Raw genomic sequence first — 26721 nt, forward strand, 5'->3', positions numbered from 1 at the left:
CAAGGGTCTCCAATACTTTATCCTGCCTTCTAACTTGTTTTATCCTTTCATGCCACCTTTGCTCCATTTAATATACCTTCTTTCAAATTCCATCTATTCTAACTTACTTGTCTTGACCTCATCATTTATTTATCTGTTATCCTTCATCCTCTAACGGACTTTCCACAGTGGTTTAATAAGACTTTCTCTGTTCTCCTGCAGGATCTCCGCTGAGATTTGCATCTTAGAGCAAATCTGGTAGATCTATTGTGAACCACCAGAAATTGAGATAACAGAGAGAATCAATGAATCCATGTTACTCGTGGCCAGTAATATGCTAAAACACAAACTCATCTCTAGAAAGGGTGCTAACGGTGCCTCGATACATGGGCCAAAGTCATGATTTGGGGTTCTAACACTTCAATAGGCATGTCACTCATTCACAACGGATAGGAAGTCATCTAGTTGACAAAGTTCAATGTTCTTCATCATCTAGTAATAAAAGAGGTTTGATTATCAGGAAAACAATACATAAAAACATAAGGAGAACAGGCTACATATCAACCCTAGGAGTCAAAAGCCTTTACTCTTATTGTTCACAAGCACATCTTCACAAAATGTTAGTGGAAAATAAAAGTTGGAAGAGAATAGCTCTTTGTTCTGGAGACCTAGAAGCTATTGTCATTTTTCTAGAAACCATTATTATCGTCCCATAACTACTCTTAGTTCACTTCCTGAATACCCTTGATTCCCTCCAGCCTGACTGTTGCTTTCCTTCTTTTCTAGACCACTGTCTTTCTCTTCTTCACGGTGCTGCCATTTTGTGTTCTCTTCTTTAGGAGAAATAGTCAAAAGGCTAGGGTACAGAACTTGACCATGACGCCCCCTAGTGTCAGTCTACGGAATCTCTTCCAATTAACTAAGGGAGTGATAAGAGATTATTACTATCAGAGGAACAGAGACTTATTAAAGTTACCTCAGGGCGAAAAATGAAATCATTTAAAGGTGCACGTGAGAAGAAACCATTGAATAACCAAATCCTACCCTATAAGAATGAGCCTCTCTTTCCATCCAACATACAGCTTGCCTGCTCTCTTTCTGTCTCTCTGCCTCTTCCCCTCTTTTCTACCTTCCTGGGCTTATCCACCTTGCACTGGACTCCGTAAGACCTAAGTTTATATGAACTCCTAGTTCCAGGGTCCATCACCAATTGACAAGTTCCTTCTCCATCTCTTAGTTTGTTTTCAAGAACAAACAGGATTGTCTTGGTTCATTTTTTCAAGCTGAGCCATACAAGTCATAGGTCTCAGAAAATCCTATTCAGAGGTCACCGTAATCAAATCAGTCATGTCCAGGGGTGAGTAAGACCTGCATATTTCATATGGAAAAGGAATTTTCCCAGAGAGGAGGATGGCTTGGCAACCATCTTGAAATATGTCCAAATTCCCTATATTTCCCATCAAGATTGATGCCTTGCTTATATTTCTAGGAAGGTTAAGACAGTGAAATCTCACATACTCACATTACATATATATATATATATATATATATATATATATATATATATATATATATAGTATAGCTGCTATACATAAATAACATTTAGGAAATGGCTGCCTTTATTTCTCAGAAATAAATGCAATAACCTGCTGATCTTTTGAAAATAGTACTGTGATTAGACAGACACTCATTTTTGAAATTTTATGGAAGTAACAAGACATTCCTGGCCACTGCAAATCCTTGAGGCCACCATAGGTAATGACAGTCTCAGAATACACTTTAGTGCTTGAGGATCTTCAAAAACAGGGCCACCCATAATGTGAGAGATGTTACTTAGGAAATTTTCAGGCAGGAGAAAAGTAAACAATTTTAAAAATTGGGCATGTGAGCCAGAAATGTAGAATTATACTACAACTGGCAGATAAACATAAAAACTTGTGGTATACACCTCAAAGTTTCACTTTTTCTATTTTCTTCTGCAAATCACATATACATGTATACAATATGCATATACAATAGGTAATTATATTACAGACTCCCATCTAGCCAACACACTGACTCCATCATTTGAAGGCTAATCTGGGTCAATTGTCAAACAATCAACTGTTCAGTTTTCATTCTGTGTTCGATGCTCAGCTCCTGTGACAGCTGAAAAAGCTGACTAACCCTGAAACTGGCTGAATTGGTGATTCCCAACTAGACAAGCCCAGCCATGCAAAACGTCCTTTTTTTTTTTTCCTTGTCTACTACGTTTCATTGGATGACATGTAGACAGAAAACCCAAGCAAGGAAAAGCGGGACTTATGTCAGAGATTTAGGGCATTTCTGCATGTGCTTATCTCAGAGTCACACGGTTATATGAGTGCTTTATTTCCACGCAATACTTAGTAGGTCACTATTCTAGTACCTTTTGAATCAATAAGCATACAGTCCATCCCTTTCCTGATTAAACCCTTTGTGGTTTTCTACATCCTTGGAGCAGGGTCATGACTGCCTCCAAGGTACCTGCCGTCCCTCATTCTGTACCACTTTGCTCGGCCTCGCTTACCTCCTGTTCCCATGCTCCTTATTCTTCAGGGCCTTTGCACCTGCTGTGAACTATGCCTAGGATACTTGTCCTTTATTTTTATTTAATTTGAAATTATCCGTACTCTTCAACGTAGATGTCATGTTCTCCAGAGTCCTCTCTAACCTCTCTTTCTGCCCATCAGAGGTTCAGGGGGTCTTATTGCTGATAGTTTCTTTAGAGCAGACTCTCCACACAGCTTTTACTAAGGTGAAATATTTTTTTGTTTGTTTTTGTTTTTTTTTCCCCTCCAGAAAAACCGGTCTGGTTATTTAACCTAATGCAACATTATTTTCAAAGATATGTGATGTATATTTTAGATACTAAAGTGCATGATAAATTACTCAATTTAAAAGGATTTCCCAAGAAATTTTATACTTCAAAATTATGCAAGTTCCTTAAAGCTAATGGATTTCTTCATGCTCAAATTAATTAGGGTCTTTTTGTCCTCTAGTTTTTTTTTTTTTTTTTCCTTTTTATTGAAGGTGAAGAGAAAACTTTCCACTACCTAGAAACCCTTGTGAGACTTTTATTGTCTTTTTAAAATAATGACACCTTCTAGAAAAGATAAAATGCTGAGTGATTACCTTTCTTGAAAAGAAAGAGGAGAGCATCATGATTGAATATCTCCTGGAAGACCTGACAGCTCTGAGCCATCACTATTACTCAGACAGAGTACACGGACCAGGGCATTCATTTAAATTCTGAACTTTCCTTTCTTCACATTAATTCCTAAATCAACAAGTCTCTGGAGAAAAGGTAGGTTTTCTTTCTCAATTATCCAGCAATTTCAAGGGATTCTTGGGGCATCAGCGTACTGTCTTCTTTGGGAAATTAGTCTTGCTTGCCTTTAGGTACTTGGGACTTAAATTTATACCACCAAGTATATATTGAGTACTTCCTCAATGACAGTGTCACAGGATGGGTTCTCCAGGAAACAGACAGAGATGAAGGTTAGCAGGTAGAGTGTTTATCTGGGAGCACTCTGGCTTGGCTCTGTGGGAGGGAGAAGAGGAATTCGACTAGAGAGAAAAAGAAGTTGAGCTGTGATGCACGTCCAAAGACAGCTTTGGATGCTCTAGCGCTTAAATGGCCCAACTCTACCAGATTGTCCCAAATTGGTCTGAGATGGCCAGGACTTTTATTTCCACACTGATCACTGATGTGGTCCACCACAGGGGGAGAAACCTTAGCAATGCAGCTCCCAGCATCTGAGACAACACCTAAAGAGGCTGGCAGGTGAAGGCCTTCTGTCTAAAGCATTCCTAGCAGCTGAGCAACAATTCTCATTTTAGGGAGATCTGGGAGGTGTGTCATGGGCAGGCATTGTAAGAACACTCAGTGGCAATAAAATAAACGGGACATATTAATTCTTCCAAATGAGATTTCACATTATAAACAGGAAAACATACCAAGGAACTTTATCAAGGGGTAAATAACGTTTCTCTCAAGGTATAAAAAAAGTTAGTCACTAATTATGACCTTGGCAACCATCCTAGAGAAGGCTCATCCTTGCTGGTCAATTAATGACTTAGTGATCAAACTGTGCAGTACTTTGTGCATTTTGGATTTTTAAAGTTTTTTTTATGTGCATTATATCAAATCTACCACTGTAGGAGTGGAGATTAAGGGTTTATGTTGTTTTGTATTTCATAATATTTCTTCAGATAAATCTCTCCTATAAACCAAAACCAAAACCAAACAAACAAAGAAAGAAACGATTAAGGATGACAGATATTGAAAACAAACTTATGATTACCAAAGGGGAAACGTGGGCGGGGTGGGGCGGGGATAACTCAGGAGTTTGAGATTAACATATACACACTACTGTATATAAAACAGATAAACAACAAGGACCTACTGTACAGCACAGGGAACTATACTCAATACTCTGTAATAACCTATATGGGAATAGATCTAAAAAAGAGTAGATATATGTGTATGTATAACTGATTCACTTTTGCTGTACAGCAGAAACTAACACAACATTTAAATCAACTATAATCCAATAAATTTTTTTTAAAAGTTCTCATTACAAGAAAAAAAGATTCTGTAACTATATATGGTGACAGATATTAACTAGATTTATTGTGGTGATCATCTCACAATATATATACAAATATCAAACCACCATGTTGTACACCTGAACTAATATAATGTTATGTCAATTATATCTCAATAAAAAATAAATTTAAAAAAAAGATGAGCAGCATTTCAGTAGGTTAAAAAAGTATGAAGAAGGGCCTGCCAGACACAGGAGAGATGGTGATCCCAGACAGAGAGGAATATGAGTTGGTAGATAAAGGTATAAATTTGATCACGAGATAGAGAAGGGTAGAGAGAGTGGTGGAAGGGAAGAACAGATGGAACAGCTGAATGCAGTAGCAGAGACCCTTTAATAAAATCCTAAAGATATCGGAAAATGCAAAAGAAGGGAAAAAGAAAATGTTTCATGAGAAGGAACGAAATTGGGTCATTTGCAGAGACATGGATGGACCTAAAGACGGTCATACAGGGTGAAGTAAGTCAGAAAGAGAAAAACAAATACTGTATATTAACACATATATGTGGAATCTAGGAAAATGGTACAGATGAACCTACTTGCAAAGCAGAAATAGACACAGACGTAGAGAACAAAGGGGGGAGAGGGGGTGGGATGAACTGGGAGATTGGGATTGACATATATACACTACCATGTATAAAATAAATAACTAGTGAGAACCTACTATATAGCACAGGGAACTCTACTCAATGCTCTGTGGTGACTTCGATGGGAAGGAAATCTGTGAGGGAAGGGATATATGTATACATGTGGCTGACTCACTTTGCTGTAGAGCAGAAAGTAACACAACATTGTAAAGTAACACAACATTGTAAAGCAACTATATGCCAATAAATAATTAAAATAAAATAAAACAAAACAAAAAATCATAATTTTAAAACAATGTGGCTTCACATTGAAGTTCCATGAAAGATTTTATCAAGTGGGTACTGTTTTCTTCATAGAAAGTAAAAACTGGGAAGGGGAGAAATGGAAGAATCTAGCAACATTAGGTTCGAATTCCCTCATGGCTTCCGGTCAGTTGAAGCAAAATAATGGGCACTCGTTGACACACACTGTCAATCCTCCAAAGGCTCTAACAGTCTCTATAAACAGACATCTAGCTCACCCCCTGAAATTATATTATCAAGACTTTCCTCACATCTATCCAGAGACTCTTGCATTGGTGACCCTCACTCATTCCCACTCCATCATTTCACGCATTAAGAAACCAAAACCCAAAGGGATACATACCTCTTCAAGGCCCTATGTCTATGTCTATCTCAGCTGAGCTCTGTATCACACTGTCATCATTTTAATTGATCTTGTACAGATGTCCCACTGTTACAACTAGGCTATAAAGCTGCATGATGCATCTATTGACATATTTTTAAAAATCCCAAACTTAGAAGCTTAGAACAATAATAAGTGTTATCATCTCTCACACTGTCTCTTGGTCAGGAATTTGGGAGTTTCTCAGTTAGGTGGTTCTGACTTGGGGTCTTTCATGAGTTGCATTTAAAATGTTGGTTATAGCTGCAGGTATCTGAAGGCTTGACCCTAGTTGAAGAATTCACTTCCAAGGTGGCTTACTTACATGCCTGGCAACTTGATGCCAGGAAATGCTGGAAATCTCAGTCCCTTGTCATGTGTACCTCTTTGTAGGGTTTACTGAGTGTCCTGATAGCAGGGCAAGTCCCCTCTCCTAGAGGATGTGATCCAAGAGACAGAGACCAAAGCCGCTTTGCCTTTTATGACCTCATCTTGAAAGTCACACCTTGGTCATGTCAACAACAGCCTATTAGTTGCTCAGGTCAGTTCTACCCAAAATGGCAATGGGCCACACAAGAGTGTGAATACTGGGAAACAAGAATCAATCACTGGGGACAATTTTGGAGGCTGGCTCCACACATGAAGAAAGAGGACACATTACTGATATTTTTTCATCAGAGCGCACCACGGATGTTGAGCTATTGGTGAGTTGCTTTTCTAGTTCTCTGTGGCTATCCCACAGGACTGAGTTGACTTTCATATGGTCAAAATGTGATGATATTTTACAAGATCATTCCAATTTCTTTTTAGTAAATTAAATTATGGCCAGCATTGAAAAAACAATGCAAAAACAGCATATAAGTAAAATTATACTTAAAATATACACATATGAAACCAATCTTTCCAAAATATGACTCACAGTGAGGGCCGGTACTGTCATTGAATGATCACTTGCTTTGCTGTATCAGTTAAACCCAACTTTCATCTGCTTAACAGTGATCGGTGAAAAAGTCTAGATTTGTTATGCATTATATTCTATACTGTATTTAGTTAATACAGTTCATGATAATGAATTAAGCATCACTATTCATGAAAAGAATAGAAAGAAAAACATGACCTTTTATTTCAAATACACATTCTGTGTATAGATTTTAAAGCAATTTCTCGGTTGGGGACAGAATAGATATTTATGTTTTCTGTGATTTTGTAATCTTAAATAGGAAATGTGAGGGTTACTTCCATGTTAGAGTAGCAACAATAATGTCTGTCTGCATCAAAGCTCCCTACCACAAAGGCGAGTCTTTGTTTACCTTTTGAAAATGCTTTTCCAAGAGGCTGTGGGTAGCCGTTTCCAATACGGAGAAAGCCATTTGATCAGATAGCAGCAAAACTGATGAAAAGCATCATGGAAGTGACAGCAAGATTAATTAAGTTCCTTCAGCTGTATTCACGTATGGCTGTGCAGAGTTCCTTTGGGTACTGCCACTGTTAAATGGTATTCATGGTGACAAATACCATGGATTTCCAGAAATGACATTTTTGAGTCAAGGGTGAAAAATCACACGCGGTCATTTTATCCACCAAAAGGATCAGAGATGAGCCCTTAGGATTGTTTCTACGTTTGAGCAAAGCCAAGATTGAAACTGAGATATAATTAAAAGAATGTTGAAACTGGAATATTTTGTTTTCCTTTACACATTTCCTTCATGTGTTTTAGACATTTTGACAGAGGAAGCCAAACAAATTTCCATCTACTGTATTTGACTTGAGGTGCAGAATTATGCACACTTGGAAACACTTTCAATTTCTTTGTGAAGGCTTGCAAAGTTGGGGGCACACTGCATTGTCTCTGTGCTCACTCTATAGCATTATTATCACGGTATATATAAAAATGGAATGTCCATGACCTAAAACATCCAACTGTACTTGACCTGTACTCAATTTACCTTGAAATATCTTTTTTTTTTTTAAAGCAAAAGAAGAAATTCAATATGATGTTGTTTTCTTCTTCCATTTGGTTTGCAAGCACATTTGTTGTGGGGAGAGGGCTTATCCTCAAACTGCTGCCCAGAAACCATAAATGAATTTTATTTTAAGAAAAATTGGAAACCTCTGGAGCGTATAAGATCTCTCAACCCGCTCTACAAGATGTATTAACTCATGGTAAGGTGTCTCCAAATATCTTGGGAGGCATATTATTACATTTCTGTCCTTGGAAACACTTTAAGGTTCATTCACATATTCATTCAGTAGACACTTCCTGCATCATATGTCGCTTCAAACCCTTTAATCTGGGATGTGAGGTCACATCCAACGTAGGCTCTGTGTTTTCCTCTCCAACTTCGCTTGGCGTGAAAATCTTTCATGAAACTTCCTCTTGAATGCTCTGGTTTGTTCTTTGTCTCCCAGACCTACCATTCACAGCTCCACCCTTGCTTTATGTCATTTGCCAATGTCTGCATTTGATCAATCTGGCCAATCATAAAGTTTGAACTTAAGTGCCACCTCTTCTCTGCAGCTTTCCAGGTTTGCCTTGAAGCCATTATAATTTCGTCTTTTACCAAGCCCTTACATACATGTCCTAGATTATTCATTTGTCATTTACTTTATACTACCTTTTTTTTTTACTTATATTTTTGTATGACTGCTTCATCTCCTTAAATAAGATACCAAATGCTTTGAGAAGCAGAGCAGTAGCTTAAATATTTGAGTTCAGTGTCTTGTTATATAGGATCTTCACTTTTTTTTTTTTGCCACTGATGATAATAGTCACAATAATTAAACTTCCTGTGAGTGAGGCACCAAAGTAGGTAGACCAGGACTACCAAATGTCTGATGTGGTGTCCATTGATTTTTGGAGAAAATATCCACATAGACATAAAGCAAGAGGCCAGTCAGCCTTATTAAAAGCTAGATAAAAATGTGAACACGTTCCTGAAGGGCTTTGGAGGGGAAAAAAGAAAATAAGAAAGGGAAACGTGACAGGGAGCTAATCCGAGAGACTTCAGAAAGGGAGCTTGGGATGCTTCCCGTTATAAGGGAATCAGGACAATCAATCAATCAGGGCAAATGTGCTAATAAAAGGCACCTGTGATTAGCTTTTCCCAGATTCTTCTCTGCCTAAACTCTCTCTTCTTGACTCTGGTAAATACTTGGCTCCCATATTGGGTTCCTGACCTGCTCCACCCACAGAATTTCTGATGTGTCTTTTGCCTAATTGGCTGATCAGCCCTCCGGTTCCTGGCTGGCCTTTCCTCCCAGCTTTGGGAATTCTCTCTTCACCCTAAGATTGCTCTTGAAGTCTCCTCCTTGTCTATGGAATTCTGTTACTCGTCTCCAATCACAGCAAAGGTTGCTGCTTCCTAAGTCATGGATAGTAACGGCACGCTCCAATCACAAACCCAATCTGCCTTGTCCTTGGTGTGCATTTCTGCTATATTCTGAGGTATGTTAAAATACTAAAGGAATTGATATTTGTCTATTTCTTCCATGACTCCAAAGAACCTTCATTCTGCTTCAGGGATATTGATAACCGGGCTGCTTATTGAAAGGCAATCTAATAAATACTGGAATAAAGTTTTGCAAACAATGTTTGGGAGCACATTAGGGGAACATGTGAGTCAGACATAAGCCTAGGGAACACTTCGTAGAAAACGAAATACCTGAGCAGTTTTGGGTGGTGAATACAATTATCTAGACAGATAAAGGGGAAGAGGAAAAGGCATTCCTGGTAGAATATAACTATATTCTCGGTAGCATCAGGACAGAGGATCATATGGAAGACTTTTGAGATATTTATTCATTCAAATAAATAATAAATCAACACAAATAAATATTTATTTCATGTCTCTTATTGTTGTGCCACTTTTTTTTTAAAAAGGAATTCCTTTATTTATTTATTTATTTATTTTTGGCTGTGTTGGGTCTTCGTTTCTGTGCGAGGGCTTTCTCTGGTTGCGGCAAGTGGGGGCCACTCTTCATTGCGGTGCGCGGGCCTCTCACTATCGCGGCCTCTCTTGTTGCGGAGCACAGGCTCCAGACGCGCAGGCTCAGTAATTGTGGCTCACGGGCCGAGTTGCTCCGCGGCATGTGGGATCCTCCCGGACCAGGGCTCGAACCCGTGTCCCCTGCATTGGCAGGCAGACTCTCAACCACTGCGCCACCAGGGAAGCCCCTGTTGAGACACTTTTTGAGGCACTGGATACAGTATGAACATGGTAGATATGCCCCTGCCCTCATGTCCATTCTATTGGGGTAAAGAAGCAATAAACCGTAACCAATGAATGAAGGAGATGAAGGATATTGTAAGTCTTCCTCTGCATGAGACAAAACAGGAAGAGGTTCCAAATCCTACTGGATAAGTTAAGGTATGGAAACCCCAAGAATGTAAGCACCATGTAGACAGAGAGTCTGTAATTTCATCAATGTACCTTCAGCACCTAGAACAGTACTTGGCACGTGAGTACCCGATAACTATTTTTTGAATGAATAAACATGCCTAGGCCACAGCCAGCTCCAGGGTAAGAATTCTAAGAGGGTTCTCAATGCCAGTTAGTAAATCTTGTAAAAAAGCCCATGTTAACTGACCACATATAGAAGGAATTTATTAGATGATGTCTCCAAGGTTAGGGAGATATGTAGAATTTTACAATATTATAGTATTTATAGAATTTTTCTTCTTATCACAATATTAGCACTTCTTTTCCTGTAGGCTATTAATTATCCAGATTAAGGTCCCTAGGCATTTAGTTTCAATGGAAGCATCAAGTAGGAATCAATAAATAAAAATGACTTATGAGTGTGTAGTCATGTCTACACAATCTACAAAATTCTGATCAAAACACTACACAGATTAGTTGCATTTGTCATTTGTTCTCATATAGACAAATTAGTTATTTCTCCACCTTTCAACCTGTTTTGACATTGGGCGTAGGTATATGAGACGGAGGCAAACTCAGGCTTAAAATAAATAGCCTTCCATCAAATGTCATTCATATGTCAACAAATATTCATTCAACAGATTATTGTGCTTTCAACAAATATTCAGTCACCAGATACACACATACTTGGTCTCTTGCACTTATAATTCCCCAGGGCTCACTGTTGACCCTATTCTACTTTTCCATCTATATTCCCTTGGAGGTATCACCTGGTCTCATGGATTTAATCACCATCTATAAGGTTATGATTTTTTTTTATTTGAAAATACAACTTTTTATTTGTTTATTGCTTTTTTTCCTCTCTTTTTTTAATTGAAGTATAGTTGATTTACAATGTTGTGTTAGTTTCAGGTGTACAGTAAAGTGATTCAGTTATACATGTATATATACATATATATGTATATATATATTCTTTTTTAGATCCTTTTCCCATATAGGTTATTATAAAATATTGAGTATAGTTCCCTGTGCTATACAGTAGGCCCTTGTTGGTTATCTATTTTATATAGAGTAGTGTGTATTATGTTAATTGCAAACTCCTAATTTGGTAACCATAAGTTTATTTCTATGTCTGTAGGTCTATTTCTGTTTTGTATATAAGTTCATTATAAATGCTGGAGAGGATGTGGAGAAAAAGGAACCCTCCTACACTGTTGGTGGGAATGTAAATTGGTGCAGCCACTATGGAGAACAGTCTGGAGGTTACTTAAAAAACTAAAAATAGAGCTACCATAGGATCCAGCAATCCCACTCCTGAGCATATGTCTGGGGAAAACCATAATTGGAAAAGATACATGCATCCAAATGTTCATTGCAGCACTATTTACAATAGCTGAGACATGGAAACAACCTAAACGTCCACTGACAGATGAATGGATAAAGAAGATGTGATACATATATATATACAATGGAATATTACTCAGCCGTTAAAAAGAGTGAAATAATGCCACTTGCAGCAGCATGAATGGACCTAGAGATTATCATACTAAGTGAAGTAAGTCAGACAGAGAAAGACAAATATCATATGATATCACTTATATGTGGAATCTAAAAAAAATGATACAAACAATGACTTTTTAAATATGAAGTTCAAGCATCTCCCCTGAACTCCATACTTATATAGGCCAACTGCTAGGGAACGTTTCCACTTGAATATTATAATAGGACTCAAACTAAATAGGCCCCGCATTGACTACCTCCTACCCCGCCACCCAAACATGTTTTTCCACAGTCTTCTTATCAGTTAGTGGAAATTTCACCTTCCAATTGCTCAGTCCCCAAATTTCAAATAATCTATTACTCTTTTTTTTCTCTTCCATCACTTTCCCAACTCATCAAGAAATCCTATTGACCCATTTTGTCATTATGTATAGATTCCAATCACTTTTTACTATCTCCACTGCTCCTACCCTGGTCTAAGCCATCATTTCTTTTCTAGATTATTACAAAGGCTTCCTAAGTGGTCACCTGTGTTTTCCTTTGCTCCCTTTTATCCATTCTCCATGCATCAGCCATAGTGAACCTGTTAAAATATGTCAAATTACGTTACTCCAAAGGCATTCTATACAAGTCAGAATAAAAGTCCAAATCTTTATGATATGGCCAACCAAAGTCCTACTGAATTAGGCTCCATGTAACCTATTTCACTTCAACTATTAATATCCTCCTCAGTACCTACTTCCTCTCTAGCACACTGACCTTCCTGCTCTTCCTGGTAACCCTCAGGCACGTCCCCCATTGCCTTTTGCACTTTCTGCCGTGTTCTTTATCCATCACCTAGTAAAATGCATGGCACAAACTAGACATTCAAAAGATATGGAATTTATTCAGTTAACATGGAATGAATGAATAGATAAATAATGGAATCATTCATTAAATACTGATTTATACTAGGTGTTGGAGATTAAAAAAAAAAAAAAAAAAAAGAGCATCCTCTTTCATTTGGGAGATGGACAAGTAAAGGGAAATCCCCACACTATGTTTAAGTGCTCAAGTAGGACTTAGATAATATGCTATCTGAAAACAAAATAGGAGCAGTACCTCCTTCACTCTTGAAGTTAGGAAAGGTTCTCAGTAGAAATAATACTTGAACAAAGCCCCAAAAGTTGAATAGGAACTGTCCAGATAAAGACAGCAGGTAAGAGGAGTGTAGTCTTTAGGGGAACTGTAGTTCTGCAATGGGATTGGAGTGAGGCTTGTGAAGGATCAAGCATTCACAAGTGGAAAAGTAATCAGGGGCTAGTTGTGAAAGGCGCTATATACACTGGTAGGTGAAATAGACAATGAAGAGTCTTGAGCAAGGGAGTGAGTTGATCACATCTGTTTTAAAAAGATAATAATGGATCTAATATGGAGCATGGGTTGGCCTTAGGCAAGCCTGGAATAAGGAACATTGGATAAAACTTTATCGCTGATACATAAGGAAGAGATGAAAGTGGGCAAAACTAAGACGCAGAGGAAGGCAACATAAACGGGCTCTGCTAAGTCAATGCTGCATGACTGCTGCATTCAGCTATGAGACAGGACAAGCAAGCTCACAGATTATGGTCTGCAGGACCACCTGGCATCTGTATTGCATGGAATGTAAGAACAGCTGCTGCTAAGCATGGACACACTCAACTTGTGTAAACAGTTTGCATCAAACACCATCAGTCTCAAAGAATTGACTGCAGGCACATAGGAAAGTATGATGTTTTACACAGAGTAAGGTTGTACTCAGTTATGTTCATTCATTCATTCATTCACAAATGTTTATTGAGTAGCAACAAGTGCCAGATACCCTTGTAAGGATGGTGGCGACAGCAGTGAACAACAAGGAAAATCCCTGCCCTCGTGGAGATGATATTCTAATGGAGAGAGATCAAAATGAACAGATGTCCACAGTAGTGGGTCAGATGGTGATAAATGTTATGGAGACTTAAGAGGGTGGTGAGGGGTTAGGAAAAGCCAGGGGAAGGAGGAAGGCAGTCTGAACTGTTAGAAGGGAGACTGGGAATGACTACCCTGACAAACCTTTGAACAAGACTTTCAGGAGACAGGAGAGTCCAGGCAGGCAGCTCTCCGGATATCTGAGCGAAGAGAAAATTCACATCTTCCCATGATGTGTTCAGTCCAAATATGTGACTGGTTTTAGGGCATCCTTTGTTTTACTAGTGAAAGGTCTATTTCTACCTTATTCCCCCTCAGAATTTCTCAGCTTCTCATACTTTCTGAGAGGCAGAGAAAAGCCACGGGTGTGAACGAGGTCCTTCCCTGGGAGCTGCTGGGTCCTCTCCTGGGGGTGACATATGGGCACGTCTCTCAGGCACGGCTGTCGTGTCCACAACCCTACGTCTAGCCAACCTCAGCTGTGCCTTTGTTTAGATGTTATTTTGTTTCAAGATAAAAATAGTCGCATTTTTTTCTTTATAAATATAATATATACACATAAAGTAATTTTAGAAGAAACGATAATAAGTGTACAAGTAAAATCAAAACCACTTGTTTTCCATCCAGAAATAAGCAACTTTTCTATCGGAGGTCTTGACATTCCAGATAACCCTGAATTGGAGGTGGATGGGGCACACGTGTTTAAATAAAGCAGACACCCTCATTTTTTTGTTTGAACAGAATTCCATTGTATGAATGTAACACTGAGTTGCTCCTTGGATGCCATGCTCTTTCAGACCCGGCAGAGGTTGGAATGTTCTAGTACCAAATGCTCTCTGCCTCTTATTTTCATGACCATATAAATATATATTTTTTTTCTGGAACATGCAGTGATGTTATACGATTGGGGGAGATCTTTACCTGAGCCATTATAAACGGGAAATTTAGAATTTATATATTTGAATAAAGAGCTCTGCTGGGGACTTGAACATAAAGTCAACATACAAATAGTAAGACAACTATTCTGTACTGACATTTACTGACATCATTGAGAAAGTTGCCTAAAGTCTCTGAGCCTCAGGTTCTTGTGATTATAATATACGCCTTTCGAGATCTCAGTTTGTTAGTAAGAAAGATGACATAAGTGAAAAGACCTTGTGACTGCAGAATGCCACGCAAATTCAAGGGTGTTATTAATTATTAAGAGAGTCCTTTAGTATCTTAAACCTCCTGTTTTAAATGCAACTCTAAAAGCTTCCACCTTCTAACTACAGGAAGTCGAAAGGACCAAAAACTCTAACATTAAACTACAGCGCCCCCTAGCCCATGTAGGCCGTCAAGACACCTGATGAGCTTCATGAATAAGCTCTACCACAGATGGTTCTTTCGCCTGAGGGAAAGGCCAATAATTGTACTTTTGGATGATTTCCATCTGTCCAAAAGGAAAAACACTTATGTGTTGTCTTCAGGATTTTCCTGTAACATTCTTTTTAGTTTTAGTTTAAAAATAGGAGTAAAAAAAGTAAATATTCTTTACTATTGACACTTTCTTCCTCCAAATTGCTTTAAATGAAGACTATTTCTAAAAGAGCATCACCAGATTTATCCTAAGACTCGCTGTAATGTTTCTGATTTATATATGATTATCTATTTGCATTCACCAAATTCTTTATAATCCACTGCAAGATTGCAGAGCAAGCTGTTACGGGCTTCAGCCCCTCCTAGTGTATTAAACCCATCAACAGACACAGAATTGTGCAAGGAAAGACCATGGAATATTTTAATATCACAATGGAGAAATATTGGCTACCATGGCTTACCAAAACTCCTATTAAAATATATCAATTGCTTGCTTCCATAGGCTACAGTTCTTTATCTTCAGTTTTTTTTTAAATTTTTATTTGCTTTTTTTCTTTTTTTATATTCTTTTTCATTATGGTTTATCAATATCTTCAGTTCTTAGTTTAATAGATTTTTTTAGAAATGTTTGTTTAAATGGTCCAGTAGGTAAGTTGGGCCCCAAAGAGATGAGTCCTTATGAAACTGAACTTGCTCTATGGGTTTATTTTCAGTGCAGAGCATTGAAATATTAATCAGTCCAGCTTTCAGGGATTTCTTTTTAACATCCTTTTCTATGTAAGGGCTAAGCTTCTTTGCTAAGCTTTGCCTTTCTCGACTGTTCAGCTCGAATGTAATGGGAGTGCTTGTGTGTGTGTGTGTCTATATTATACTGGTGACCAGACTTGAATTATGACACAATCCTGGTTATCTTTCAGGCTAAAATGTCTCTCCCCTTTGGGGTCAGGGATCATTTCAGCCTCAGTGTCCTTTCTCCTGCCTGCTTCGGGAGGCAGCAAATGTGATCTCGTGCAAGTGCGAGGTGACTTTCATCACCAGTTATTTTTCTTTACATTTCTCTATCAACCTAGCTCAGAAAATACTCAAGAAATAAAAGCAACTCTTCACCAACTGCTGGGTTTCTGTGATCTGATCACTTCTCAGTGGAAACCTGTATTACCCTAGCCATGGTCCCTGGAGGCTTTTAGGTATAACCATCACAGACACCAACCAACCCTCAAGCCCACAGCAAAGGGAATGCAGGCACAAGGCACCATTCCTCTTCCTACTGCCTTTTAAACTTGGGAGGGGAGGTTCATTTGGGGCGGGGATGCTGCCATTCGCGGGAGGGGCGGGATAAAAGTGTCTAATGACACGTCAATGACAGAAGTCGCCTTAACCCTGTCCCCTCCCGCCCCCCACCCCCCGGTGAATTTCTCCCCCCGTGCGCGCCTCGGTGGCTCTGGAGACCCTTCTCTCTTTAAGAGAGCCTCCCGCGCCCCTCTCTCCGCCCCCTCCCAGGTCTCTGGGCTCGTCAACGCTTCCCGAGCACCATGGTTGGTCCAGGCAGGCAATCGGAGCGCCTCCCGGAGCCGCGGCGAACCGGGGGTGGGGTGGGGTGGAGTGGGGTGGAGTGGGGTGGGGGGGGGTCTGTTTGTAGTACTCTCAGTCCTGATGTCACAGGCGCAGCAAGGACATCGCAAGGAGGAGTCGGATTACAGTAAAGATGGGCAGTGCAGCAGGCAGCCCGAGCGCACGCTCCAGCCGCCGGGGACCGTAGCCCGGGAAAGGCGGCCCGCGAGGCGCTCATCCCGCGGCGGAGGCGGCACGCTCGGCGCCCCTGCTCTCCACGCCGGGGACGTTTCCGCCGAATGTAGCATGAAACGGGTTGGCTCTGCGCGGCAGCCCTGGGTGCGAGCTGATGCTGAAGACGCCGCGGTGGGGTTCCGGCTGTCTGATTAATGAGAAGCATAATGTATTTTGGTGAGTGTTCACGCTGATGATGTCATGCTGGGGGTGCCCAGCTCTTCACCAGGGCAGACAAGCCCTTTGGAAAATCTCGGCAAGCCTCGAGAATCTATTCCAGTAAACCTACCTTCAGCTGGCAACTGGAGGACCCAGCTGGTGCAGCCCTGGGAGCTTCCTTTGTGCTACAGTCGGGGCTGTTTGTTAGTCGCAGAGGAGTTGAAGTTGGAAAAGGAAAGAGGCAGGGGTGAGGGTGGCTCAACTTTGCCTTGATTTGTGTGCATGAAGTTGATTTTTTTTTTTTTAGCTAGGTGAGGAAGGAGAAATAGTGCGGCGTGGGAAAGTCACGGGCAAACTCAATGGAATGTAAAACAAAGTTCTGTGCTGTGGATGCCGGGGAAGCTTAGTCCATATCCACGGTTCATTAAGCATGTTGGTTTTTCCCTAATTCTGAGGCAGAAAGGGAAAACATTCTTTGGTGTGCGGTGCTTGGGCAGCTGAGAGCACGCTTCCACGGTATCCCAGTTTTCCATCCAGCTAGAGCAGCCTGGCACAAAATGTATATTATTTTAAACCTTTAGAGGTCTCGGAGCGGTTAAACGTTTGTGCAGTTTAGTTGCGTGCCGTGGTGGAAACCTCCCTTAGGTTTTCTGCGGAGCTGCCTGCCTCTCCAGAAAACATGTTGAGGCTTAGATCTGGGCTCTTAGTGGAGCGGTGTTAAGTGGGCTGGGAGCTGCACATTTGCACTGTAACGCTGCAACTTACTGATGGGGAGAAGGCAAAAGCCTTCCCTAAATAGGAAGCCAAGGAATTAGACGGAATAGCCTTTCCTCCTCCCTGAAGTTATGCTTTCCTTCTGTAAGTTTCATCCCGCATCATCACCTAAGGGCATGTCTCTGATCTTAAAAGGTTTGTGAGAGCAGCTGAAGAGGGGCGAGGGTTCCATGATGCAAACGCTCTGGGTGATTAGTTGACTTGCTTGGAAATATGTAAGCTAGAGTCATTTTTCAATTAAAGAGGTATTTCGAGAAACTTGCGCTGGGGCAGTATTAGTTTCTCGGTTGTTTATTGCTGTGCGTACTATTTGTTTTGTTCGCTCGAGCCTTTGAAACATTTGCCAAAGTATGCAAAAGCTGAATGCTTTTTAGTTGTCTTGACAGCAGTTTTGATTTCCCTTTAATTTGCGTCATGTTAGGAAATAAGTCTTAAAAATAACTAAAATCGATTTTAAAGAAAGGCTCCTCATTTGATAGACAAATTTAAGCAGAATCCAGAGTTAACACTCTTTCCAGGGGGTAGTGATAGAGGTGGTAAGCGTGTTAATTGGCAATTCATAAAATAGCAAGTGTTTATTGTGAATGTGTTTGACACATGCAAAAGCTTGTAAAGATAATATGTCTTTTGGACAAAATAGCATTTCAGCATCTGTAATGGTATTTGAGAGATGGAAAGGAAGATTTTAATGTTAGCTTAAGTTTTCAACCTCTTGCAACAATGCCTAAGGTGATGGTGGTGAGGATGTAGTGTTAACCAGAGCAGTGGTGTAAAAGTACTGGTCCAGAGGCCATCTGTGCTGTACTGGATTTTCCTGTGTCTCTTGGAGAACTATTCGCTGGGCCAGCTCGTATTATTAACTGCATGCTAGTCCAGCCGTCTTGTAAAGCAGGGTGATTCACAGGGCAGTTAGTTTCACTGTGTAATGCAAGTTTTTAATAGCACACATTGAAATGTGATGTCCTGCTTCAGATGAAACTATACTCTTTTAAAGGCAAGACTAAAGTTGCCCTCTGTGTCATGAGCACGGTTCGGTCTTACCATAATTCCGGCATGAGATATGGTTTTCTATTCTCGGAGGAAATCGTGTGTATTTAGGAATGCTGTTTTTTTCAGGTTCTGTTATGCAGCCCCTCCCTCAAGCTGTTTGGCATCCAGAACTCTGGGAGCCCACCTGTCTCTCATAAAATGTGTGGTCCATGATCTAGGGTCAGAATTGACAATACGACCCAGGCGTGTTAAGATTCAACAGCATTTTAATGTTGCACATCCTTAACAGAATGTATGTGTGTGTGTATGTACGTAGGCACATATGTGTATTTATGTGTGTGTAGCTATTTCAGGTAATTTTTCAAAACAGTGCTTTCACTTTGCAGTTTGGTCACCCAAACTGTGACTTTCTTCTTCATTTTTGAACTGCAGAGGGTTTATCAGGTCAGGGAGAACAGGGACAAAAGGAAAGCAGGGCTGAATTCTTGGGCTTTTCTGGTGATTTGCGGGAATGGGGTAGAGGTGTCAGAAGTCTTTTATTTGTGTCCCCAGCAGGGAGTGATGAGGAGCATGGTGATGGTCTAACACCCGAGGAATTGGTATGCAAGCAGGGTATTTACTTCCCTTGTAAATAATCTAATTTGTCAGTTTTGCTCGCCTGCTACACCTTTCAAGTTTAACTGAAGACTCATTGCCTGGACAGACTGACCCAGACTCTGCTTCTCTGTAGACCCCCTTCCCCTTAGGGGCTGGACTCTGGGACCCTGGCCTTTCTCAGTTGGAGTCAGATGTGTGTGTGCAAGTTGGTGGAATAAGTAATATTTCCAGTTCTCCAGAATAGCTCGTGTTTTGAGTGTGCTGTCTCAGACTCACGAGGCTAATGGACCCTTTTAATGACTTAAGCCTCACTCTTATCTCCTACTGAAATTTTAGGGCAGTGTTTTCAATAATTGTTCATTTGCACTGACTGCGCAGTAATTTAAGAGTTTGCTGTTCGGTCACCGTGGATACGTTTGTTACTTATTCTGTGGATCTCGCATTCATTACTTGGAGTTAAGAATCAGGTTCACACGGGAGAAAGAAGAGAGGAAAAATCCCAGCAAGCAACCTGATTGGGATTTACTGTAAAAGCAAGGGAAAATCATAAAGACTTGTGAAGTTACCCTCTCCACCCCCAGGAATATTTGACAGACTTAAAAAATGGCATGTGCCGAGGATGAAGAGCCGTTAACAACAATTGATCCGGAAACAGGGAATTCCCTGGTGGTCCAGTGGTTAGGACTCTGCGCTTTCACTGCCGAGGGCCCCGGGTTCAATGCCTGGTCGGGGAACTAAGATCCCACATGTGGCAAAAAAAAAAAAAAAAAAGGTAGTATTATGATCCTCAGTTTGCAAATGAGACCTAGAGATAATAAATAAGAAAATAAATTTAAAAAAAAATTGATCCGCAAATAACAACAAGCAGCTGCAAGACTTCTCAGCGGATGAAGGCAGCGGTCCTGGGCGGCTGTCAGTACAGCAGACCTGCCCCGTGTCACCTGGTTACAGTTGGGTCAGGGGACAGCGCTGGCATGAAGGGCAGGTGCATCCCAGCAGAAGTCTGTAACCATGTACTGTCTCCAGTATGTCTGAATCATCTTACCCTTCCATCTGGCTGCACACATTTCTCCACTGCTGGAGTGATGAATAGCTGCCCGTGGTCCTGCCAACCTCACAAATTGTCCACAGTTTGCCAGAGAGGTGCCATGTCACAGCCCTTGGCCATCAGGAGAGAAAATGGGAGCCTGATGGCACTGAGGAAATTCGATGTGGCCGAAAATCAACCAGATGGAGATTCTGGGGGTACTTACAGCCAGGCAGGGGCGAGGGTTTGCTCCCTGAGAATCCTGCTGCAAAAAAGAAAGTATGCACCTTAAACAAATGAGCAGAACTTGAGACAAATATTAGAGCTCCCTCTCAATGCTACTATTCATGGCATATCCATTAAACCCGGAGAAAAGGGCGAGCAAAATTTAGAAAGTGCGAATGAGCCTTTCAAGTGCAGCGTGCTGCTAATTGTGAATCAGCTGTCTTCCTTAAAATGCCTTAGAAAAACATGAAAAAGACTTAGCGCTGTGCCTATCATAACAAGAAATACTTGATGGAGGAAGCTTTTAATACAACAGCTAGAAAAAAAATCTCGTAGGAAAATTCTAGACCAGCAGCCTATTCCCCTGCCTATAATAGCCACGTTTGTACATTGTCATAGGAAGGACTTTGTTTTTCCGCTGGGATGTTTAGAACATTCTCCAGTCAGCGTTTACACTTTTGGTTGTGTTAGAAAAGCAGTTACCCGGCAAGGCTACAAGGAAGGAAATGAGCAGAAAACAGCAGGCAGCAGAGAAAAACATTCCTCTTTGTGTGTGTGTTTTCAGTGGAAACATTTAACTCATCCTAATTAGTTGGTACTGAGTGATCTGTTATGGGGAATTAGGTCTACTTGAGTCCCTCAGGCACTCTGGACGTGTTTCTATTTCCCCGAGGTTGCCAGCGGGAGAGAATAATTCAGGAAGGAATTTGTTAGTCCAGGTTTCCCTTTTTGAAGTTTGAAGTCATTACCATTGTGTGCTATTACAAATGAATCTAAATGACATGCAATCAATTACTACATAACAGGGATGGCGGATGTGACAGGTGAATATTGTCAGAAAGCATCAGATGCAGGAGACTGAAATCTAAGAGAACCCCCTCAAGACATTTCTCTTTCAGATTCATATGAATTTCTCATTTTCGGGAACCAAATTCCAAGGATGATCAAGATGTCAGTAACATGGATTCTTTATTAGGACCCTTAAATTTTGAGCTAAGTTTTTCTACTTTTTTAAAGGACCTTCTTAGTTGCTGTAATTACATGGAAACGAGATGAGTTTATTTAAGGGACAAGTTCCAAAATTCATGAGATAATGACGACTTGCAAAGTTACCCTTTTGTGGGTGGCATAATTGTTCCAAAAAACAAGTGAAAAATTTAAATTAGTGTTTTCTGACTTCCACTGCAGAATATTTGGTCACAGCTGCTTTTGACTGAAATCTCCCTTGATAAGACCAGGTGTGTTGGCTAGCGTGTGTGTGTGTGTGTGTGTAAGTGTAACACTGGATCCTAAAATAGTGCCTTGTTATATAAATACCCAAATTTTATTTCTCATTCACATCTTTTGTATATTCGTAAATCTTTTCACATCATCTGAAAGGCAAAACTTTATTGATTTAATAAGATGGATATGAAACTATATTTTGAGCACAGCTGGTTTTCAAGTTTATCAACCATTCTATACCTTAGATGTTTTTAAAGTCAAGTCATGAGGATAATGTTCAAGGCTTTTCCGGCTTAAGAAAGAGTGATGCTTGTATAAGCAGAAAACTCTTTCGACTTTGACCTTGAGAAAGAGCTGTTTCCATCTGTATTACACTATGAAAAACATGTCAAAAAACAACAAAGGCCATAGTCACTGCCCCCTCTCTCTCTGTCTCTCTTTAAAGAAGTCATTATATATCATTTCCCACAAAGATTAGTTTTGCAACAGAATTTCACACATGATTGGTGGCATTAAGAGAAAATACAGCATAAGAGGTGGCTAGAAATATCAGAGCTTAAAGTGGTTGAGATCACGCTTGAACCAAATTGCTAGGGCTGAAAATAGGAAGACGCTTTGCTCTGTTGTCCCGTTAAAATCGTTACAAAGCAGCTGGAAGTCAGCCTTCTCTGAATGTGAGCTCCAGGTTTGCACAGCCTTTAAAATTGAAGGCATTTCCGTGAATCCCTCTGCATTCTGACAACTGAAATGCATATGGACTTGTATCATAGCACTGGATGGGATGAACTGAACTCCTTCTTCTTCTTTACGTTTTTTTTTTTTTTTTGCCCACTTGCAGTAATCACTTTTCTGTAAGTAGGGAGGAAGGAGAAAAGTTACCTGGGCCAACCATGGTCAGAGGGGAAATGGGCAGCAGTGTCAGCTGGTGGTCTGAGCAATGCTGTTTGCCCCAAAGTACAGCGGTGCCTGGTGGGAGGGAGCTGGGGACTGGGGAGCAGGGATGGGTCTGGGGGCTGAGAGTTCTTTCAATGCCTGAGTGTTGTTTAACCTCAGGTGTCCTCAGCACCCTGCTCAGCCCAGTGACAGGCACATAGGCACTTACAAATAGGTGCTGAAACTGCAAGATGAAATGGGTGTTGGAGATCAGAGAGGAAGGGAATCCAGTTCCTCAGCGGATCCAGAAGGCTGACGTTCCCCAGCAAAACTGATGAATGTGAGTTGACAAGAGAAACGCACCTCTTTGCTGCTGAAACAGTAGCTGCTTCTTTTTGTTTGTTTTCAAAATGTCGAAGTCAGGACGCGCCCTTAGATATTAGATATTTAAATGAATGTAAGAAATTCCACCCCCTTTTTTTCTGGTTCACTTTACATCTTTCTTCATAGGACTCTGCAGTGTAAAAGGAGAGGGACAGAGTTATAGAATATTAAGACTGATGTTCGAAAATGTCGGAAGAACACGCAAAATCATCAGATAAGATGGTAGAATTGCACTTTGTTTCAATCCACCTGGTCACAATGTCAGTTCTCAGCTGCACTTGGCTTCTGTGTCTTTATCCCAGATGTTGGCATTTTCTGTGTCTTTACTCCAGATGTTGGCATTCTCTGGCCACGAGGCTGGGATAGGCAGGAACCACCTTATGTGCAAGTAGCCGGAAATGCTCAGCAAGGCCACCAATTTCAAAAATTGCCATTTGTTAAGGCTGGGCAAAACTGCTATTTGCAAGGCTTTTGTAAAGTTGGTCTTCACACTTACCTTTTTCATATTAATGCATTTCGCTGATGAAGGAAAGCACTTGTGGCAGATTGCTCTGAGGATAAAAACGCAATAATGAATGTAAACGTACTTTAATAAACGTGATCCTTGTAGAGCAATTTGTATTTTTTAAAATGCATCTACATTATTTTTTTATCCTCGAAATGACCCATTGTAGGAGGTAGACAAAATATAATTATTCCTCTTTTTAGATGAGGAATCTGAGCCTCAGATGGCTGAAACAACTTTCTCAAGGTCACACATCTAGTAAAAGTTAAGGCCAAGACTCCAATTCAGTGCTTTGAGGCTGATTTCAGTGCCCTTTACTCTTTATAGCAGAGCGTAGGGAGATATTTTTTATGAAAGGAAGATTCTTTGTAATAATAATGCTAGAAAGAATATTCTAGCTGATAGCTAAAGAAATAAATAAAAATGGTTGAGGTCTAAGATGTATGTGTGTTTTGACTTTGTGGAATCACAATTAATAACAGAAGTGTGAATCTAATCCATACTTTTATTATTCCGCCTTATTTTTTCACATCAAATAATAATCAGAAAAAATCTAATTAAAAGGCATGAATTGTCCTCGGGCAGGACCCTGGCTTTTTCTACTGCTTTAGTTTTCCCAAAGCATCGTTAGATATTAAGGCTTGTATTAATTATGTGTTACGTATACCTGCTGTTTCACTATTTAGCTCAATGCTTGTAAAAATAATGCAAGTCATTTGTACTACAGACTTTGATACTTACAACATTGTCTCCAGTATTTGTTCCAGAAGGGAGTCCCAGCCTGGTCTTTATTCCATGACTGATAAAGAAGTACAAACAACCTACGTTAGAATCTCAGCCGTTCCACTTACTGGCTCTGTATTCTTGGGCAAGTCACCTCACATTTTGATATCCAGGTTATTCTGTGAAAGGAGAATAATGATAATGTGTTTCCCACAGTTCTCTTTTGAGGACTAAAATATACAAGGCATATAAAACTGCCAAGCCTCAGGAAGTCCATGGTGAGCCATCAGTAAAATCTGATTCTTTCTTGATTTTTCCCTCTATATCCAACCCAGTATACAAATGTGCAAAAATTTTTAAAAGTGATGATATCTTTCGGGGTCAAACCAGAAAACAGGAACCATGTCAGCTAATTCACAAAGAAGGACTTTAATGCAGGTCATTAGTTATGTGGGTGATGGAGGAGCTGAGATGCCCCATGAGGGGTGCCGAGGCAACCCAGAGATTAGCAATAGCAAGAAACTGGTAGTGTAAGATGGAGAGAGACGAGACATGGTCCTGGAGGACAGGACCCAGGGCCTACTGGCAGGAGCTGGAATCGCGGCAGGCCTAAGACACTGAGGATGGAAGGATTCAGCCTCAGGCACAGAGGGAGATGGAGAAATACCCTGACTTCTCCCTTGCGCCCACCCTCCAGTGCATAGCCTCTGCCTCTCATTGGTGGAATCCAGCCAGAGGGCAACCAACAAGGCAGCCTGGGCAGTGCATCCTGCACATGTCAGCACCTGGGCAGTCCAAAGTTTGAGAGACAGATCTCAGGGCAAACTGGCCACAGACCCGGAGGGAGATCTTACAACTGATATAAGCAGCACTCTAAATGAGACAGTGTCTCTGCAAAAATCTCTCAGTTATCAGTGAGAGGTTTGCTTGGGGGAGATGCAGGTAGGAGGGAAAGAAATATAGGTGAAGAGCTTTCAGCAGCTCCTCACCAATCCTCCCCGGTCAAGTTCCCACTTTGTCACTTTCTGGTAGTGTGACATTGGACACATTAGTGAATCTCTCTGTGTCAATTTTTCCCATTATACGATGGGTTAAAGGGTCTGTCTGACAGAGAGATTCAATCAGAGGTTGAAACAAACTTCATAATCTGCAAAGCACCATAGGAATTGGCCTTGGTATGAGGATGTGAAAACCAAGTGCATTAGAAAGAAAAGAACGGAGTTTGAAAACATGACAGTTTGGGAATATATGTTCAGCGATGCATCCCCGTGGAGGTATCTGTGTGCACTGAGAAAGGGAGCATTTGGTTACCTCCTCAAATAGCCCCTGGTACTTTGGGGTTAGAGGTACCGCCCAGGCCACTTCTAATCTTTTCTTTGTCATTATTCTATAACGAAGGGAAATGGCAGAAGCAGAGGCAGAATAGAGAAATGAGCAGGGCAGGAAACCTCCAGAAAGACTCCATGCCCCATATTCCTTGCTGCCCAAGACTGTAATGGGGACAGACAATTGAAAGCTGAGGGAGTTTATTAATAGTTGCTTGGGAAGGAAAGAGGGATTTGGTATCGATTTTTATCTATCCTTCTGTGTGTTGCTCGACTTTTAAACACTGATTTCTTTGGCTGACTGGCCGTGCTATTTAAAAAAAAAAAAAAAATGAAGGCAAAACTTTCTGCCCTTCCTGTATGGAATTATTAGCATCTGTCTCAAAGCCTGCTTCTAAAGCTCTGCGACAGTTTATAACTTATGGTGCCCTTGTTGTGAGGCAACGCGGAGGTTACTCACAGGGACTGACGCCCTTGCGATGCGCAATCCGGAAGCCACGTGATCAGCGCCACGTGTTTCCATTAGCTGCCCCAGGAATGGCAGGCTGTAACTTACAGTTTTATGGGGATACTCAGGATCCATGTCCGAAGGAAGCTCTATCAGTGAAATGGTGCATTAGAAGTCGATTGCTCAGAATTTTTCTTCTTCCTTAAAAAAGAAAACAGAGTTGTGTAAGATCCTGAATACTAACCTTCTGGTAAATTAGTTCGTTTGGGAACTTTTTTTTTTTTAATATCTTTATTGGAGTATAATTACTTTACAATGGTGTGTTAGTTTCTGCTTTATAACAAAGTGAATCAGCTATACATATACATATAACCCCATATCCCTTCCCTCTTGTGTCTCCCTCCCACCCTCCCTATCCTAGGTGGTCACAAAGCACCGAGCTGATCTCCCTGTGCTATGCGGCTGCTTCCCACTAGCTATCTATTTTACATTTGGTAGTGTATACAAGTCCATGCCACTCTCTCATTTCGTCCCAGCTTACCCTTCCCCCTCCCCGTGTCCTCAAGTCCATTCTCTACATCTGCGTCTTTATTCCTATCCTGCCCCTAGGTTCTTCATAACCATTTTTTTTCCCTAAGTTTTAGATTCCATATATAT

The 26721-nt window shown here is 40.6% G+C and overlaps 1 protein-coding gene across 1 annotated transcript in view; it reads left to right on the plus strand.

The window, feature by feature from the left end:
- Positions 1 to 26721, plus strand: part of LOC309660304 (uncharacterized protein) — an 897320-nt gene that overhangs the window by 790970 nt on the left and 79629 nt on the right. Inside the window, exon 1 of the transcript XR_014263328.1 lies at positions 16652 to 16987. The gene's annotated coding sequence lies outside the window, so the exon portion shown is untranslated. Of the gene's footprint in view, positions 16988 to 26721 lie in introns of the transcript that reaches the window.

Source organism: Balaenoptera physalus, assembly GCF_965194825.1.
Source record: "Balaenoptera physalus genome assembly, chromosome: 4".
Taxonomy (NCBI): Eukaryota; Metazoa; Chordata; class Mammalia; order Artiodactyla; family Balaenopteridae; genus Balaenoptera; species Balaenoptera physalus.